Here is a 12505-nt window from a genome sequence, read left to right on the forward strand (position 1 = left end):
TAATTAGGGGCCTCAGAGGTCACCCAGAACAGTGACTTCCAAATAGCATTTCTAGGAGCCCCCGGGTTAGATGAGGCTCAGGGCTGCGGGGGTAAACAGGGAGTCAGCGGGGAGGGAGACGTTTGAACGCGACCTGGAAACAACCAAAGAATCCTCCTTTTGTCCATTTATATGATGGGACTCTGAACAGTCTCACTTGGGAAAAGGGACCTGTTGCTTAAAACACAAATGTGAAAGTTTGAAACCTAAGCAAATCCACAGCCACCCAATGCAGTAGCCACTGGACTTGTGTGGCTATTGTGACCTGGGGTGCTGCTGCTCTGAACTGAGATGTCTCTGGAGCGTAAAATACACAACCAGACTTTGAAGATGCTGTACAAAAAACATCTTTAAAAAAATCTCATTAACAACTCTTACTGATGACATGCTATAAAAGATTTCGGATATATTGAATTAAATAAAATGTATTACTAAAACACTTTACCTACTTCTTTTTACTTTTCAAATGTGTGGTTACCAGGAAATTTGAAGCTACGTACGGGCTTCACATTGTTTCTATTGGATGGTGCTGATGTAGTCCCACCGCTAAATTTTATAGATGGGAAAAGTGAAGCACAGAGAGGCTAAGGAACTTGCTCAAGGTCACACAGAGGCATTCCAGCATGGAGTCATGACTCTGAGCTGCCTCACAGGCTTATAGAGAAAATCAAATGCCTCACTCAGACGGCAAAGAAAACATCTGAATGGGAGGTGTTTTGTGCAGTAACAGAAGCTGAAGGCTCTGCAGATCTCCCACCTCAGCAAAGACCCCTGCCTGCTTCTCTTACTGAGGGGCTTCTGCACAGAGAGGAGAATGGAGAGGTGGTCAAGGAGAGGGTCCCAGGCCTCAGGGCAGTGAGAGCCTGGCGCATGCCCAGCAGAAGGAGGCAGGGAGGATCAGCCTCTGACTGTCTCCTCTCTGAGTCTCACTGTCCACGTCAGTAAACTAGAGTTCAGGCGACTACACACCAAGATACTGCAAGGATTCAATGGGATCGTATCTGTTACAGGTCAGGTGGGAAAACCCAACTCACACTGACAAATAAAGCAGAGACCTTACTGGCTCCTGAAATGCAGAAGTCCCAGGCTTGAATCCAGCTTCAGGCACAGCTTGACCCAGAAGCTCTTATGATGCCAACAGGGTCTGCCTCTCCTTCCACCGCCCAGCTTGGCACCCCTGTGTCTGGTGGCTTCATGCTTCAGAAGACTCACTACTTGGGGGGCAGGTGGCAGTGAGAACCCCAAAGCCTCCCTCTTCAGCACCCAGCCCTCCCAAACAACGTCTGTCACTCAAAACATTATTGAAAAGCAGAGAAATCACTTTTAAATGATACAGAGATTATTCTGGGGTGGAGGCTGAAATGTTTTGAAGCGAGAAAGTGGCATAATATGGGAACGCAGAAACTGTCATTCAACTGCATGTTTTAAAATGATTAATACTATTCTGTGTGAATTTTACCTCGTTTTTTTTTTTAATACAATGATGCTTATATACCTTCACCATCTTATTTCAAATTGAAAATACTTAATGGTGCATCCTTTTGATGTGAGTCTCTTCTTTGGCTATGACTGGCACTACCTCTGATGGGCCCTCCTTGGGGTGTTTGTTGCCGAGCCAAATTCCTGCTGCGTGGTCCAGTTTCTAGCTTAGGTTTCTGACTAAAGGAAATACTTAAAGATACATCCAAATCAGTCAGGGTGCCAAATTCCTTCCGGATTTCAAATTTTCTCCCAACCCTTTTGCAGCCCAATTTTTGCATCCTACCTTTATTGGAGCTTCAAATATTGCCATTTCTTTTCCAGAGAAACGAGCACTCTTTCCTCATTCATATTTCATCCTTTTTCAGTGACAGGAACCAGCGACGTGACTGGGCTTGGGAGCAGGCACGTGATTAGTGAGGCTTTAACGCAACTCGTGGGAGAGGAAGAAAGGGACCCTGCAGCCAGGCACTTCTGATCAGATCAGAGACTCAATTCTGTCTCTCTGAGGAGGTTTCTGGAGCCATTTCAGATGCCAGCATGGCACCTGACAGCAAGTAGCAAGGGGAGCAGAGGTACCCGGGGGCTCTGGGGACTTGCTACAGAAACGGACCTTGCACAGTCATGGGAGGGGCTGGAAAGTGAAGTCCAGAGCAGGGCGGGGAGGATCAGAAGAGGAGCCGTTGACTTATCCTCTGAAGCAGGACGCAGTGGACAAGTCGGGGTTCACAGGGGAGCCTCTGGAGCCAAGGGTGTCCAGCCACCAAGGTGGCAGCCAGTCAGAGGGCCTGGAGGCATGGTCTGGGAGGCCTGGGACAAGCTGTGGCCCCTGGGGGCAGTCCTGGCACTGCTCGTGGTCAGCAGAGCCAGCAGGGAGAAGAGGAGTGTGTATGAAGAGGAAAAGACTAAAAATAAGCTCAACCCACGGGCACATCTGCAAATCTCCATCACAGTGTCCGAGCGCAGAGACTCTTAGAAAGGAATGCTATATATTTGAAGGAAAGTATAATTCGAAAGGTACAAGTGCCCTCATGTTTATAGCAGCACTATTTACAATAGCCAATACGTACAAACAATCTAGATGTCCATCCACAGATGACTGAATAAAGAAGATGTAGGGGAGAGAGAGAGAGAAGAATATTACTCAGCCATAAAAAAGAATAAAATAATGCCTAGCGATTATCATACTAAGTGAAGTAAATCAAGCAGAGAAAGACAGATATCATATGATATCACTTATATGTGGAATCTTAAAAAAAAAGACATGAATTTTATTTACAAACCAAAAATAGACTCCCAGACACTGAAAGCAAACTGGTTACCACAGGGGAAAGGGTAGGGGAGGGATAAATTAGGAGTTTGGGATTAACAGGTACAGACCACTGTATATAAACTAGATGAACAACAAGGACCTTCTATAGCGCACAGGAAACTATATTCAATTTCTTATAATAACATATAATGGAAAAGAATCTAAAAAGAAAAAACATATATGTCTGTATCTATATAACTGAATCACTTTGCTGTATACCTGAAACTAACAGTGTGAATCAACTACACTTCAATAAAAAATAAAATTTTAAAAAAGAGTGATTAAGTGATTAGGATGAGGTCTCGTCTAGTTTAGAACTAGCAGAATTAGATTTAAAACAAGTTCGCTCTCAATTACATAAAGTTTGCTGAATGTAAAATGTATTAGGATGTCAACTTAAATTTTAAAAATATGATAAATAAAATAAAATAAAATAAAATAAAATAAAATAAAATAATCAAATAAAATGTATTAAAATCAAGTGAAAAAAGAAAGCAAGCAATGCTATTTTTCCTTGTGCCTCCCACATCCAGCAAACTACCGTCCTTGGGCCGGTTCGAAGTCTCACTACCTGAGGAGGGGAGTTACGTTAACCGAGGTCCCAGCAGAGCAGTTTCCGCTCACTGGGCACATCGGCCCTGCAGGGAGCCCTCCCAGGGCTGCCGCCGAGCAGCTGAGACAGCCTCCATCCCAATCCTTTGCAAGAAGCTCTCACCCCACCCCACCCCAGGTTTCATTCTTTGTCTGAGTGTTCTGCAAGGTCGGGGGGCTCTGGGTGTCTATCCATTTTCCTCTGATTTCTGGCGGCCCTGTGATCTCTGCACGTGGACATTTTTTAATTGTTTCCCTGATAAATTCCTCCCCTCTGCCCTCCCTGCTCTCCCCTTGTATAACTTCAATATTCAGGTGTTTACATCTGGGCTTCCCTCTGGTGTTACTATGTTTTTTATTTTCTATGTCTGTGGCTGTTTTTTTTGTTTTTTTTTTTTTGCTTTGCTTTATTATTTTTCTAACAGGGCTCTCAGGGAGAATTCATGCATTTCCTCATAATTTTAAAAAGTGTTATGTAATCAAAGAAATTATCTTTAAAAAAAAATTAGAGAGCCTTTAAACTTTCTGAAGAGAATAAAACCAAAATAAAAGTGCAGGACTCAGTGGCATTAATGTATATCAGAGAGAAAATACAGCCAGAAGGAAGCTCTTGTTGCAAGAAAAAGTATTAAATACTTAATCATGAGCTTAGCTTTGAATTAAACCTGCAGATTAGATAACAGTATTGTATCAATGTGTCAATGTTAATATTAATTTCCTGGTTTTGATCAATATATTGTGGTTGTAAGATGAGCATTCCCTGGTTCTAAGAAATATACACTGAAATATTTAGATAAAAAAAAAATCATGGACCATACAAAGAAAACTGGGCTTCTTTTTAGGGAGGTGGAAAGGAAGATGTGAATGAGGGATGGTGAGATGACACTTGTTACCTCACTTTCTTGAGATCGGATCATATTCTGTGTCCAGCTCATCACTGAATTTTTTCATTTCTGCTGTAATATTTTTATTTTCCATGAACTCTTTAGTTCTCTTAATGTCTCTATATTATGGCATCTTGTTCTGGTATAAGGACCTCTTATTCCCCGAGCATGTCAGTGAAAATCAATGTCACCCAGCCTGTGACCACACACTTCTGCTTCTAGTCATTTGTCCAATTAAAAACTGGAAGTATGTATCCACATAAGGACTTGTACAGGAATGCTCGTAGCGTTTTGTTTGTAAACTGCTGAAAACCATGAGCAACTGAAACATCCACCAGCTGGAGAATGGGCCAGTCAAGTGCATCCGTCATACCTAAATGGTGGGTCACTATTCATGGACGCAGTGAGCTGCTGGCCCGTGTGACAAGGCGGGTGACACACAAAGGCATTATACCGAGGAGGCCGCTGGCTGCAAGAGGGCGTGTGCTGGTGGTCCATTTCTGTGACCTCTCAGAGCAGACAGCTCGCTGATGATGAGAGAGATCAGAGTGGTGGCTGCTGGGTGGGAGGGGCTGGGGGTGCTGGGAACAGGGACTAACTGTGCTGGGGACCGAGGAGAGGCTGACACTACCTCTTGACACCTCGAGACAGGTGGGCGGCACGTGGGTGTGTCTGTTTGTCAAAACCCATCAAACTATGCTCTTATGATCTGCGCACCTCACTGAATGTGAACTCCATTTTAACAAAGAAAGAAAAAGCTGATTGAAATCACTGAGCCTTGGGCAGCATTTGCCTACGGTGGTCTTCACAGTAGGGCAGTCCAGCCAGGTCATTTCCTTGGAGACCATCCAGGGTCAGAATATGGGGTCTTTCCACTTGGAGAGGTCAGGTTTGCTGAAATGATCTCTGACCTCCTGCCTGCTGAGATACCTGGCTGCGGGTTTCCCAGAAGCTGCGGGAAGGAATCGAGCAAGAGGTCTTCATGGTCAGCACATCCTCCCACATCAATGTGGTCCCCTATCCTCACATGCTCCTGGTACCCACCGTCCAGAGGTCCCTGCTTTAACCTCACTATGGTCTGAACGTCTGTGAAGCCCCAAAATTCATATATTGAAATCTTAGTGTCTGAAGTGACAGTGTCAGGAGGTGGAGCCTTTGGGAGGTGATGAGGTCATGAGGGTGGGGCCCTCATGAATGGGATTAGTGCCCTGATAAAAGAGGCCCCAGAGAGCTCCCTTGCTTATCCTGCCACGTGAAGACACAACCAGAAGGCACCAGCTGTGAATCAGGGAGGGAGTCCTCACCAGAACATGACCACGCCAGCACCTGGATCTTGGACTTCCAGCCTCCAGAACTGTGAGAAATAAATATCTCTGAGTGCCATCTTCCTCAGGTCTGCCTAGTGGGCCACTGCTCACCCACCAGTTTTCTAGCTTCTAAAGAGCTGCTTTGGTCTCCTCTCCTTTTCTCTCTGTTCTTGAAGGTGATGCCTTTAGCGTGATCCTCCTCATTGTTATAGTGAGGTTTCAAGAAAAGACACATGTACATGTATGTGTCTAAGCCACCATCTTCTTCCCAGAAGCCCCAGGCTTTGCTCTGTTCTGCCGTCAATGATACAGTTTTTATCCTCATGGCTGCAATATGGCTGCTTCTGCTCCAGGCACCAAATCGACATTCCAGGCAGGGAGCAGAAGGGTTTGTGCCAGCTGAGACCATCCCCCTTGACGGGGATGCAAGCCAGTAGACTTCCTTTTACGTCACACACCCTCTCCATGCTGCAAGGGGGCCTGATAACATCCATTTTTAAGGTGGACGCATTGCCATGCCAACAAAACAGGTTCTGTTTAAAGTGGAGAGTAGATCTTTGCACATCCTGCCTGGGCCAGGTGCTCGTTCCTGAATCAATCACTGGACCTGGAGGGACAGAGCACCTGACTGGCTGGCCCAGGTTATATGCCGGCTCCATAACAGCTGAGCAGTGCAGGGCTCAGCATGGCATTATGTGCAAGGAGAGCTGAGTCCCCGTAGGACACCTGGTGGGGCCCTGAACTCGAGGGAAGCGCTGCTGAGTCCTGTGTAAATCAGTGTCCAGCACGTAGAAGATGCTCAGGGAAAACAGACAAGATGCACGTAGAAGACGCTGACCCCTCACGTGTTCCCAGTCTGTTCCCCACTCCCACAGCTGCCCCGACTCCCGGTGCTGTCCCTGACCTTGGCGCAGGGTGGGAGCTGGAAGGGAGGGGAGGGAAGGCCCTTTGCCGAGCCTCATGGAAGGATGACCACGGACCTCCAGGCTGATGATCTCACCTCTTTCTGACGGCGGCATCATTTCCTGAGTGTCGCACTGAGATGCTAACAATAGCCAGGCCTGATTGGAGACGCTAAAAATAGCGGCTGCTTCTGAAGCCGCATCAGGGGAGAAAGGGCAAAGAAATCAGGTTTGCAAGGGGCCGGGGTAGGGGCTGGGGGAGATGCAAAGAGGGACTGGACTGTGAGGCCTGAGCCTTGGGGACAGCGTGGCTGTCCAGGAACACTAGGTCTGCCATGGGCCAACCCCCACCCCCACAAAGGACGGCCCCTTCGGCGCCTCCCCTCCTCATGTCAGATGTGTCTGCTTACCAGAGCTTGGCCTGCCCAGGGAAGGAGAAAGTGGCCATGTCCCCTGAGATCCCACTTCATGCTCGGGCCCGAACTCCCCATGCCTCATGCCTCAGACAGAATTTTCACCACTGCCCTGCCCATTTACAGATGACAAAATGATGTCCCTGTCATCTCGAGATGCCCCCCTAAGATGGGCGGGGCAGCCCAGAGGTTCAGCCCATGGCTCTGGAGCCAGCCAGCCTGAGTTCAAATCCTGCCTCTGCCTTATATTAACTGCTGACCTTCCCCAAGTGTCATGACCACTCTGGGCCTCAGTGTCCCCATCCATAAAATGGGGACACAAATGGTACCTGCCGCATTCTCTTCATCATTGTGAAGAACGGGGGAAGTAACTCCCCCTGCGGGCTTGGACCAGTGCCCGGCAGGCGGGCGGGGCAGGTAGGGGTCTGCAGTTACTGTCGCTGTTCACACCCTGGGCCAGTGGCCACAGAGCGGTAAGTGTGGGGCCAGGAATCGGACCCAAGTCTTTCCATGCTGGGTCTGGGCACTTTCCCAGGTCCCAAGTGCAGGGTCTAGAGTTGGAGGTGATCCTGATGGGAGGACACAGGGGCACTGGGTGGGGGTCCACAGACAGTTTTTGAGCCCTGGAGCCCCCGATCCAAGGACCCGAATCCCACACTCGGCCACCGTGCGAAGCCCCACCTCCTGAGGTCAGAGGTTGCACGTTAGCAAATAGCAAAGGTGTCAGAGGATGCAGTTGTCTGGGGACTTGTGGCCTCGCTGGGAAACTCACTGGGGGCACCAGGTAGGGCTGGCACATCAGACGACCACCCCCATGGGGGCAGCATCATGAGATGCACGATGAGGCTCCCCCAGGGCGTGGCTGGAGGTGGGTGCACAGAGGGCCTTGGTGAGTTTCTTCTCTCCTGCCCCCACACCTGCATCCCCTGCGTCGGGCACCCAGGTCTGGCACACAGCTGGCACTCCAGGAATGCCTAAACAAATGCCAACAACAAACAGGACACAGACCCTGGCTCCCACTGGCCGTCACGTCCCGCCTTCACCACGGCTCTCCAGGGAGAGTCACATGGCCCCTCCTTAGAGACAGAGCAGGAGCCCAGGAGAGGCCACCCAGCTGTGGTCAGTTAGCCAGGGAGCCAGGTGCTGAACCAGGTCCGCCTCCGCATCCCTGTGCCCACTGCGGCCGCCACCCAGAGCCCAGTGCCTGGGAAGGCGCTTCACAGCTCATGCGGCCTGTGTCAGTTTCCACCATCCATCCTGCATGACAGAAAAACACATTTCTAGGGGTGACGTGGGTGCTCAGAGAGGCCGAGCAGCCTGCTAGGGGTCACAGAGGCAGTAAGTGCCAGGCCAGGCTGGCCCCCAAGTGCGGCTGCCTCCTGGAGTGTGGTCCACAGAGCAAGTATGCGGGCTCTCCAATCCCATCCACCGAGGACTGACCACAAAACAATGGCAGAGGCACCTGCTTCTGCAAAGGGCCCAGGGTGCCCGGCGTGCTGTGCGCTGGTCACTGTTGGCAGCTGTGTCCCAGTGCACCTGCACCCAGCCTGTGCCAGGCTCGGCAGGGAGGCGTGGAGAAGGGGCCCGGCACTGCTTGCCTGGGGACGCCCCCTGTCAGGGAGCAGGACGTGGGGAGCAGAGAGCGTTCTTGCAGCAAAGGCCACGGGCGCTGGTGAGAGGATGCCAGCGAAGGAAGCTTTCCTGCAGATGCCGGCACTGGGCTCAGCCTGGAAGGAATGCCCTTCAAGAGGGAGGTAGTCTGAAATGAGGGCAGAGCGTCTTCCGGTGGGCGTGGCTGCGTGACAGGCAGTGAGGAGGCCTCCTGGAGCCAGGACACTCTTAGGGTGATCCTCAGAGCTGGGCGGAGCCTACAGGCAGGGCTCGGGCGGGTGGGGTGGTGAGCAGGCCTCGGTGGTGTGGATAATAGCCCCCTGAGATACCTGCCTCCTAATCCCAGGGCCTGGGAATCTGTCACTTTGCATGGTCAAGGGGACTTTGGAGCTTTGCAGACAGTAGGCCAGGTGAGCTCATCAAAGCCGGACGGGCCACTTCCCAGGGCGTCCGCAGCCGACACGTCTCCAGGAACCCGCCTGGGCCACCCCGCGTGGCCAGAGCGCTCGCCACCCGGTGCCCTGCTGTTGAGTCCACCTCGGCCATGGCCATCCCCCCACGGCCCACCATGCCAGGCTTGGTCACAAAGCGACTTCTTTTTATTAGCAAAACCCTGAGGTCCCAATCACAGAATTGGGAAACGCATGGTGTCTGTGGACTGACCGTCATTCCTCCGGCCTTCTGGGTGGTAAAGCGCTTCATCCCCCATGTGAAGTTTCCTCCCAAAGTAACTGGTTTCTGTTTTCCTAACTGAACTTTCACAGACACACCACGTGAAGGCCCCTGTAATAATTAATGTGATGTGCAATAATCGTTATTATAGAAATAGCCATTATTTAATTGGCACCAACTGTGTACCACTGTACCCATACAAGGACCCACCTTATCAGGCCCCAGTTCCAAAGAAGAACCTCAGCTTCAGCGTGGGGAGGCAAGTGGCAGGTTCAAAACCAGCCCCCAGCCATGCCTGGCCTTCCCAGAGTGGACTCTCAGGGTTCCAGCGACCCTGTGCCAGGTGGACTTTCCAGCCTGTCTGAGGCCCCTCCATGCCCATACTCACCCCTCTAGCCCCAAGCACACCCTGCATTTCCCTCCTCTAGGCCTTCGCCAAAGGAGCCCTTGAACGTCTCCTTCTACCTACCCGTCGCCTCCTCTGAGAAGCCCCCCCTGATGACCTCTGCCCCAGTGGGGTAACCCCTCCTCCCACTATGTGGCCGCTGCCTGCGTGGACGCCCATCACCCCCATCGGCCTGCGATGTGCTCGAGGCCAGCCCAGTTCACATCCGTGTCCCACCCCGGGTCCAGCACAGTGGACCCCTAGGCTCAGATATCACCAAGCCCCTCAGATGGCAAATGACAAAGTTGAGTCCAGAGAGAGGAAGCAACGTGCCCACGGCCACACAGCGGCTAGAAGGCAGAACCAGGACCCTTTACACTGCCACGCTGGGAGGCGGCATCCGGAGTGAGCCGGGGCAGGCCAGCCAGGGGAGGCGCTCCAGCTCCACCCGCGGCCGTCAGGGCCACTCCCGAGAGAGAGATAACGAGGCAGAATCAATCCGCTCTGGAAAGGCAAAATCACAGACAAGAACAGCTTCCTTGCCACTCGTCTCAGATGCCACAGCAAAGATGGTCCCGGCGCAGCCCCACCTCCCAAGGGGGAGCTAGTTCTGCGCTGAGATGTGAGCCTCGGAATCAAATTAAGACTCCAGCTGCTGGGACTCAAAGATAAGAATGCTCGCACTCCTCAGCCCACTTTGGCTCGGAGCCGGGACCCCGGGCTGGGGATTAACGGGCGATGTCGCAGCCAAGAGGCCCTGGGTCGTGCCCTGAGCCCCGCGCTGGGAGGGCGCACAGAGCCAGAACATGGAAGTTCCAGCCCCAACTTTAAAATGAGATCTAAACTGTATTTATTGCCACAATAAGGCTGCATGATAAACACCCCAAAACTCAGGGGCTTCAAATATGAGTTTCTTTGGCTCACAGCACGTCAGGGGTTTGAGCTGAGATGTAAACTGTAAGAGTTCACAGGCGCAGAAGGAGGGAGCGGCAAGCTCAGGAGGAGCAGCACTTCTGCAGGCCTGCAGGCCGTGGGGAGGCGGGAGCCCACCTGGGCGTGGGAGCAGAATGCAGGCAGCGCGGCTGGACCGCGGCGAGCAAGGAGGACGAGGGAAAGGAGAGAAACCCCCGGGGAGGCGGGTGTGCCCGAGGAGGTGGGGGCCCGAGGTCCAAGGGCTCCAGCCCCGGGCCTGACTCTGTCTCTCTGCAGTGCTCTGCTTCCCCGTCTCTCTGGAGCCTTGGCGGCAGCCACGACAACCCAGCCCACTGCGGTGACATCTCCTTCCAAGAGCAAAGGGCCAACTTCGTGAGTCGGGGCTGCTGGCCGTGCCTGGGTTGTGCAAACCAAGCAGGAGGAGCTGCTGGGCTCCAAGCAGCAGGCTCTGGCTGGGCCATCTTCTCCCTCATGCACGGGGCGGGGCTGCTTCTCCTGCGCGGTCCTCGCAGCTCACGATGTCCTGGAGCGGGCAGATGCTCGTGGGCTCCTCATGTGTTCTTTACTCCCTAAGGGAGGCAGGGCCGGCTGAGAACTGAGGCTCAGAGACAGTGATCGGCCTCCAGCCACACAGCTATGAATAAACTGTGGGACTTGAACCCAGATTCTTCCTGCTGCCCAGGAGAGAGTGTGTGAACAGGGGGCTCTGAATCAGGCCAGGGTCAGAGCCGCCGCCACCTGCCTGAGGTCCAATCAGGGGGCTGCTCCAGAGGGGTTGGGCTGAGAATGATGGGAGCCCTGCTCCGAGGCTGACAAGATCTTGGTGACTTGTGGCAGCCACCTGCATCTTTCTTCACTTGTTCCTCTAAACAGCCCCCTGTCTCCCCTTGGGGGTCTTTGAGGTGGTGGAGTCACTCCCTAGTGACAGCCCTCAGTCCCTCATGTCTCTGCACTTGCAGTCTTGGTGGTGCCTGGAGCACAGTTTGACAGAATTTGGGATGCTACAGTGCGATGTGACCCAGGTGTCCCCATGCGGGACCCTGAGAAGGTCATTTGGTTGCTGAGATCCTGGGAGCAGCTTTTGCGTCACCAGCTCTTCCAGGGCTGGGGTGCAGGGAGGGCGGCAGGGAGCAGAATGGCAGGGAACATGATGCCACCCCAGGGTGGGCCCCTCTCAGGACAATGACTCCAAGTGGAGGCCAAGGGTCATGTCTGTTAACTGTCCCATCTCCCCCAGTGGTGCTTGTCATTGGATGGGTTGTCATGGTGATGAGATAGATGGGTGCTGAGCAGAAGGGGTCTTGTGGAGGGAATTGCAGGTGGGAGAAGGCCGAATTCCCACTTGGAGCTGGGATTTAGACCCTCCTCTGCCCTTCCTGGTCCACGGTGCCCTCCCCCAGCCCAGGAGACTGTGCCAGGCCCTGCAGCAGCGGCTGAGCCCTCTGTCCCCGAGCGCCCCCAGGCCCAGTGCAGGCCCCAGGGATCTCGGAATGCCACCTAGCCAAATTGCCGGAGCATGTATCCAACTAATAAGTGGGTGACTGGATCCATTGTTCAAAAGTTATCTTTAGACAAGAGCATTTATCAAGTTTAATTAACGTGTCATGGTCTCCAGTGCAAGAGACTGCTCCAAACGCAGCCCTGATAACACCAGTTTTTCTGCATTAATGCTAGCTTGGCACCCAGCCCTGAGCAGGAAATAAACCATCAGCGCCACCACCACCCAAAAAATAGAGACAACGTCCCTCCCTAAATCAAATTAAATGTGTTGTGGACGCCCAAGTGTGGGGCGGGAGGCCAAGAGCCCGGCAGAGAGTGAGCCTGTGCTGCTGAGAAGTCAGGATGCCATCTGAGCCATCCTCCTGCTCTGTACCGGGCGGGGCACTGCCCACCCTGAATGAAGTCCTCGCATGAGCTTGGTTGGCTTCCCAGATTTTGCAGAAGTAGCAGCTGAGGTTCGGGGAGGCACCGTGACTT

This window comes from Vicugna pacos, chromosome 12 (assembly GCF_048564905.1).
Source record: "Vicugna pacos chromosome 12, VicPac4, whole genome shotgun sequence".
NCBI lineage: Eukaryota > Metazoa > Chordata > Mammalia > Artiodactyla > Camelidae > Vicugna > Vicugna pacos.